This window comes from Lytechinus pictus, chromosome 3, assembly GCF_037042905.1.
Source record: "Lytechinus pictus isolate F3 Inbred chromosome 3, Lp3.0, whole genome shotgun sequence".
Taxonomy (NCBI): Eukaryota; Metazoa; Echinodermata; class Echinoidea; order Temnopleuroida; family Toxopneustidae; genus Lytechinus; species Lytechinus pictus.
In genome coordinates, this window is record NC_087247.1 from 36,429,413 (window position 1) to 36,438,403 (window position 8,991).

The following is an 8,991-nucleotide window of genomic DNA, read 5'->3' on the forward strand; positions in this document are numbered from 1 at the left end:
CATGAGGTTGCTTGCATGCATTTGTTCTGCCGAGGAGGCACGACACAGTTTCATTGCATTATGACAATTGAAGATGTCAGGATACAGGGATCAGCAGTGTCACTGCCTAGACACTTGAAGAACATGTCTGAATTTGATCTTACTAATGCAGCCATACACACTAGGCTAAACAAGTTCATAAAGGTACCATGGATTAACTGAAATGCATTCAGCACTCACCACTTTACCCCCTCCCCTTGACAAAAGTCTAGTTTATATGCAACTGTCAGACATTTCTTTTTATACTAGGTCTTGTAGAATTTGCAATAAATAGTCAGTAGAGAAGAGAGTTATTTAACACTTGCCTATGGTTCTCCAATTTGATTTTAAAAAAATCTGGATAAATCAAAGAAACTGACTTCTAGTTTCTTTCAATCCTTCCCTGATAAATCACATATAATAATAGAGAAGACAGCAAAGAAGCAAATGCTTCTCAGTTTAAAAACATTGACCACCCTGTGGTTATGACTGAATAGCTTGATTGGAGCAGGTTGTGACTCTGAACGAAAATACTTCAAAGAGAAATCCAGTTACATGAGTCAACATGAGAAGCTCATGCTGTTGAGTGTTTGTAAATACATTCAGAGCAGCTTTTTCTCTATTTCAATGTGTGTGCATCTTACTCAAGTTCTATGCTCAAGGCGTGCCGGTGTATCAGTTTGGGAAATGCAGATGAAACTCGTTCCTGGAAAGCGGCATTTAAAGAAGTGATATTTTCTTTCTATGAATATCGTGTTGGCATGAATTATTCAAGGATTTCCTACTCTGAACATGTTTGATTGGTATTGAGGAAATCTCTCATTCATATTTTCAGTTTTATCCCTCCTAACCATTATGACCTATTTAAGGAGGGTATACTAAAAGGTGATATTTTGAATATAAGTATAACTTGAACCACTCACACATCCTAAATATAAATTCTTAATCACACTGCCCCCCCTGTAAAAAGTAAATTGATAAGTTTTGTTCTCCTGCTGTTATAATGCCATCACCATGTCTATATTCATTTTCAATTTCAATTCAATTTCAATTAAATTTGGTTGATTCACAATACCATGTGCCAACTATCGGTTGCAGTGGACAGGCCAATTTCTGACTTAGGGGTCAACATCGCAGGCACAGGCAGCGCACAGAGCTAGTAACGGAAACGTGCAAATAGCATTCTGATGCTTTACAAATGAAAACCATAAGGAGGAATTCACCAAAAACGGTCTAAATTTTGCAATATGCGGCTAATTTCTACCCACCTCCTGGACCTTGGTCGACAGCATATGCAAGCCAGTAGAACAGCACGCCAGTCAGCGCAGAATAATCGCATGCATGCAGTACTCGCCAAAGAGATTAATTTTGATGTCCACCTTTTCCCCCATGAGGCATTGTGAATTTCAGCCTGTCTGGCTCAACCGATAGATGGTGCAACGTATCGTGAATCTACCAAATTCATTGACAATAAAACCAACAAAATACTTAAAGAAAACAATATAATTTCAAATTCAAACCAAGACATTTAAATAAATTTTGTCTCAAAATAATTTCTACTCATAACACTTTATTGATCTCGACATCAAAAGAAAAGACACGACAAATTTGTTATATCAAACAAGTTTAAAATTTCACTGAACATGGTAATCCATTTTATTTATGTGCATATTACAATTCTCATCACCATTTCAGAGCAAGAAAAGATGAGACTTGACATCTCCCAATAAAAACTACTGAAACGGCGATTGATATAATGCCACAATCTACATGTAATGTCTCTTTGGTGTGAGGATTTCATTTCATGTCTCTGTACTTTTATCATATTTCCTTTTATTTAATTCACTTGGTGCACCTATACAATCAGTTCTTGTTCGTAATATTTCAGTTCCTGCACATGATCTAAAATTAGGAACAACATCATGAAACTAAAAGCACTCTCATTGTAATTCTGTTTCATTTTTGTGTGAACAAAAAAAAACAATCATAAGGACAAAAAGAATTAAATAATAAAAGTTTAAATTCTGGTGAGCATCAAGAAAAAGAGAGAATAATGAATGTAATATGACTGGCTGGAATAGCCACTTCACTGTTAAAAGATAAGGAAAGGACAGTTATCCCACTCCATTTATCTCACTGATGAAGGATGAATCCTAAAAGGTAGAACAACAAAGCAGATTAGTCGTCCCATTGTCAAAACATTGCAATGGTCTCTAAATGATGATCCATCTAAGGTACTTTCACACCCGCCCCCTTAACAGAATACCACACATTTGGTAAAACTTGTGTGAAAACAAAGAAGCTTGTTATATCCATGACGAAAGTACTAAATTTGTAATATTTGAATTATGATAACTTTTGCATGGATTTCACAGGTCACAGGGATTTTTGCAGTGTGAAAGTAAATTCAAAGAACTTTCTAAAAAAATTCTAGGAATCCTTAGAATGGGTGCGTTAGTCATGTTCCTGGCTCATAACTATAAGAATTTTATCTGGTTCGGGTAAGTGTGATACACGAATTATACATCAAGAATTTTGAGCCTGAAAGAAGTGCTCGTCAAACACAGGAATTTTCATGATTGTGTACGTGTGAACGCACCTCTCGGCAAAGTGGGTGCATTTGAAGCACTATCTGTTGTGAGTGCAAACCATGGATAGCTCATGTACAGTGAAACAACATACCGCTGGGGATAACAGATATTCTTCTTGGTAAAGAACTGGAAAATGTTTCACAAAAAGTGTCTTGTTAGTGATTTTAACACACAAGATTACTCTAAGCCAATCAGATGCAATGAATCTCAGTGTATTTTTTAACTCAGTGCAGTAGGGCTGTATTAATGTCTGACCTATGCTTGCCCAACCTTTCCCTTTCTATAGAAATCATCATAATCATTTCACTCTTCATTTAAAGAATTTAAACAGAATTCTAATTGACTAAAATATACCGGTACATGAAATGTGAGTAGAGTACAGTGTGTGATTTTTTATGTAAGAATGAACTTCCTGGCCATTAAAATGTTCCCAAAAGCAGTAATGCATCATACATATATTTTCCCTGAAATAAAAATGAGAGGTTCTTTGTTAAATGCCTTGAAAATTTGAATTACTCAATATACCTTAACCTATTTCCGTAATACCTATAAAAAAAGCCATTGCAGAGGTCTTGAAGCAAAACTATCAACATAAAAATAGCCCTACATTGTATGGTAATTGTCTTCCCTCGTTTATGTAAAGTGCAATGTCCTTTTTGCCAAACATTTTCAATGAGAAGAAATGCGAGTGAAATTTGACAAAATTAAATCATTTCCAATTCCATCTCAAAATATGATCAATGTGTTTTTCTTCCCTTCCAAATGACGTGAAACACACACATTACATTAACAAGCATAAATGACGCTTTCAACAAAGTTGGGATGGAAAAAAAATAAATGAAGTGCTTATTATATAGGTCCTATTCAAGTGAAATAAAATTAGGAAGAATTAAAGGAGTACAGAGAGCAGTGCAAAAAAGAAAAAAAGAATTTAAGATCATATTTATTTTAAATTACCAGGCAAATAAAATAGAAAATTATTGGTGACCAGTCAAAGTCTGGATTAAGAGTTCAATCTAAGCTTAGTTCAATCGTAATCTTAAAGATGTGAAATTTATTCTCTTGCAATTGATGGATATTTCCAAGATTTAAATCTAAATCCATAATTTAGATGGTCATTTACCACAGCCATTCTAGAAATATTCATAATTTCATACCGAGGGCCTATTTTCATGAGCTGGCTCTTACAGGCCATTTTTCTACTTGCTCCTAAAATAAATTCAAATTAAATTACCTTTCCCTTTAAAGAACGTTCAAAATTAGGAGTGTAAACACAGTGGGCAGGGAAAAGAGAAGTTGTGTGACAAACATGATGGCATGACTTTGTTTGGAGAGGAAACAAATCCAACAGAGGTAGATTGGGAAGTGTGACTGACATCTGGTTCATACAACACTCTTAATCTTTGTCAGGAACCCATGCAAAGTCTGACAAGGAGAAAATTGGAGGAGGTCGATGATGAGGGCTTGGGAGGAGGTGGTGATTTGAGATGGACGAGAATGGGGAGAATGGGATGATGGCCAGTTAAAGAGAGACAGGGAAATGAGGAGAAGAGGGAGAATAGTGACAATATGAATGGGACCTTGGGAATAGAACCATAGATCATCACTCACATTAGATATCTGTGGTTTCAGATACATCACAAAGTCATAGGAGATGAGCACAATTATTAAGCAATAAAGAGCAAGAGAGATTTCAAAACGAAGGAAATGGGAATTTTGTTTTTGCTTAAATTAACAATACACTGAAAGATATTGACATCAATGTTGAATCTTAAGGCCAATGAGGTGGTTGAAGGAGTCCAAAAGCCTTATGGTTACTCCACTGAAGAGACGACCTTCATTACAATATTGGTATCCCATAATACTTGTGCGTCTTCTTTGCATTTGTTCATCATGGATTGTTATTATCAAGACAGCAACAGGAGGATGGAAACAAGAAATGACCGAATACATTAGCCAGGTTCAGGGCTTTTTATCCATTATCATCCAACCACAAATTGGAAATAAAACGAGGCATTCACGGCACCTTCGTCATCATAGGCATCAATATCGGTGCCATTAAGTGATTTCTTTTTAATGGCTGGAATATGACATAGACCTGAATGGATCTTGACCTGGAGACATCTATTAGGGATTGGTATTAAAGAAAGTGGAAAGGTATAGAGATAGAAGGAGACAGTGGTAATTGTCCAGGTTTATACCAGAATTTTTTTGGTATTATGATGGGATTTCCATTTCATATCCATTCTGCAGCAAGACAGCATGTTATATCACTCGTTAAGCATATTTCTTTTAAAAAAATGGTGTTGAGATTACACACTAGTGAAAACAAAACTAATAGTTCAATCTAATTGTGAAAAAATGGTTCAATCTGATTTTGAAAAATGTATGAAATACAATGATATGATCCTCTCTATAAATAAGAAAGACAAAAAAAAACTAAAATAGTTCTTCATGTTTGCTGTTGACCACTTCATAAATACTCGGCACACATCCTATCAGTCATAAACTTCATAAGTCAGAATTCATTTCCAATGGTTTATTATCTCAAATCATCAACCATCCTGAAGTGCTATCTGAATGCAGCGATACACCAATCCATTTCCCCTGCCAAACACTCCCGCAACTGAAAATAAATATCAGAGAATGATTTAGATGGTGGTAATTCCCTATGCATCACACCACACTGGAAAATCTGCCAAAAATTTAAAGATGAGTTCTGGTTGTGAAAAAAAAACTGGAAGAAACAAGGAAACAATTTAAACCCCCACTCCCAAGAAAAAAAAATCATTTTGAAAACACATCAATACCTAAAAATCATCTTATTGAAGGGGCTTGGCCAAGTTTTCAACAGTACATAAGCTACACTGGGCGTAGAAATGAGTAGCTGGGACTACATAGTGCACACAAAGTAAAGCTGTTTGGTTCATTCATATAAGAATTTTTTTTTTTCAGGAGGCATTTCTTCACAATGACACATACATCAATGAAAAGGGGAATTTTTTTTAAATGGTCAACTTCACCACATAGCTTCTGCCTCTTTAAACTCGGTGCAGCAAGCTATGCATACTGGCATGTCATCACTTGGGAAGGAGAAACTTGATACAGCTGGCATTTATCGCAGAATATACACCAAGATAAATATACTCAGATAGTTGATTTGCTTTAATGAACAGATCCATTTCGATAACACAGTAAATGGCACTTTACTTTTAGCTGCACCTAAAGAGGGGTAGAACTAGCGGCCTAGTTATTATTGTACAAAATAATCAAAATGCACCCTATGTTGGCATTACTGTAAAATCGTAAAAATTGGTATCGAGGATGCTGAATTATGAGATAATGAATAAAATCTAAGATAACCAAATAGCACATAAGCCTGTAAGGAATAGATTAAGAGTTGAGAACGGTTGATCAATGAATAAATGATTGAACTGTTTAGGCGGTATATCAGTTCAATGTGTTGTATTGGTAGTGCCTAACACTGAACCTCATCAGAAGTTTGTCAGTGCTCTACCATAATGCGGCATAATTACCTGAAAATTTATCATTGCTGATAAATGCCACATTTATATGGGTAAATATCAATTGGAAATTTACTAACTGTACTATCTTGAGATATTGGGAGAAAAATTGCAATGTTGACATCACAACCACGATAGAAAATTTGTCTTTAGTAGATCTGAACCTACTCTAATATGGAAACATAGTGATGGTGAATGTTGTCTATGGTAGATTTAAAAACACTATCCTTCAAGATCTGACATTAATTTATTAAAGTCAATCCTCTGTTCATTTGCATATATCCCTTGCCACACCCTGTATCTAATTTACATGTTCCCATCTCTCTTTCTCCTCTTCCTTCATTTTCCTCCTCCTCATCCTTCTTTCTCCTCCCTAATCTCACTCTCTCTCTCACACTCTCTCTCTCAATATTAATCTATTACATTACCCTCCACCATATCTCCTCCCTTCTCTCTCACCTCCATCATCTACCCTTCACTGCATCTTCTGTCCAAACCCTCAAGTTACTATTTTTTCCACAGTGACCTTTTGTGGGTATATGAGTATTTGTATAAAGGCGGTTGGATTACAGACCGTTAGCCTTCGGTGCCTGTACAGACGCACACACACATGTATTAAAGTATTCCCCAATCCTTCCCATCCACTTCAAACCTAGCATGCATAATCACACACAACATGCAGTTTGACCCGTTTACTAGTATGCTTACTGATCACGCTCACTGATCGGTTCTAGAATTGATCCAATCGTATAATTACCAAGAGAATGAAATAACCTGCATATACATCCAATTTCTACATAATCACAAGTATTACTACACAAACTATATATTTTACATCCTTTTCTGGTTTAAACTTTCAACCAATTTCTTGTGTAACAACTTTCCATCCATTTTTGTGTGTAAGATATTGTCCCCCATCGACTTGGTCTGTGACTGTTAGAAATGATTTTCTGTCTACCAAAAATAAGAAAATGTTTGTACCTATCAGCAATCGGCGATTATCAAAATTTGTCAGACATAAGCACAATTCATTATTCACACGACTTTAAAAGGTTGAGAATACATGTTATAATCACATTCAAAGTTACTACTAAGTTTAAGTACACCAGATGACCTTTACACTTATAGCATGTTGTGTACAATGAAATACCTCAATTTGTCATGTAAGCTATGCACATGACAAACATACTTGGCCTTAATATTTAACAGCACATACTTTATAGGAGGATGAGCACAGTTCCAGACCCCCCTTACTACATTTCATGTTATGCTTGTCAATGACGTTTTCTATACTGCTAATTTATCTCACACATTTTGTTATCCACCATTATATACCATACCCCCACTACCCTCCCACAACTGATTATTTTCACTGGTCAATGTCATTTTTCATACCACTAATATATCTCACACATTTTCATTCATTCAACTTGCCACTGCTGCCCCCTCCTCCACTCTCATCTGCCTCAAATGACATTTATTTCCTTATTGGATTGCAGACCCATTCTTTGTCTATCTAGCATAATATTCTTATCGTTATTGTCAAGATCATCCTCCCAAATACATATTCATACAGGCATCATCATTATATACCTCAACCCCAAGGAAAGGCATTTTGTGATGATTTAAACTGAATACAAGTTATCCCCTGTACCTACTACCCTTTATGCCTTTCCACTAATCATTTCATCCAGGCACCATACACCAATATGAAGAGCAAGGTTTATAAAGATTCTACATCTAATTTTGATAACAAAATTAGGTATTGATACCAGGCTGTCAAGGAAGGGACCTGTCTTACCACAAAATTTGAAAGGAACCATCATAAAGTGCACTACTTTTCCATACATGCCTGTTACAGAATATGGTCAACAAATGTATTTTTCTGTGTAGATACAAAGATAGATATACCGGAACCATGCAGACTATCAGCATCTTATAATGCCCCCTTTACAAATGACACTCATTTGCCACAAGGAGTCACAATCCATCTTGCTAAGAATGATAAGTGACCTACTGGAATGCCATTACAGGGGTCCCTACCCTCCAAACCATGCAACTGGTTTACTCACAATGCTCATGTTGCAAACATTAGCAACCAGATGCAATGGGTTAACAAACTACTCAGGAATGAGGGGAACACATCAGCCTTCAAGACTACTGATCAACAGCTTAACAAATAATAGGCCTAATGAGGGAAGTTGGTGTGAGGTGTTGGGAATTAGCATGGACACCAGCTTCCTCAATGTCTATTGAGAAATCATTTCAGGAGTAGACATCCACACAAAATGCGGTCAAGGGAAGTGCAGTAGAGGAATTAACTTGTTGTTACAATAACTAAAATCAGGTAAAAATTGATGTTTTTAATCTACCATACTGTAAATACAATCATTTAAAATTGGTCAAAGTCATTGAAATCAGCTGGTGAGGGGTCCACATGATAAGCATATAAAATCAGGCCTTATTCAATTATGGGTGGTTTTTCATCAGAAGTCATCAGGTGTATCCATTCAAACATTCCACTAACCAGGCAATAGCTGTTGCATTCAACAAGTAACAGCCATGTTTGCAATGTAATCCATTATGAAACTAAGTTTTTGCAATACTTGAAAAAAAATTGCACTAAATGTGATCGGGATAAGAATGTTGTAAAATGGCCCCTACCCATGTGATTTTCTATGATAAATGATGGATAAAAAGAAACTTAATCAAAGAAAAATTTCAATTCCCCCTTCCTCTACATTTATATTCTGCTACTTGTGGAACCTGAAACAATCCAATCACACTACCCTGTTGATCGAACAGGCGATTGCAGCAAAGCACTGCATCAGGGAAGCACAAGATCCTTTCCACAGCAT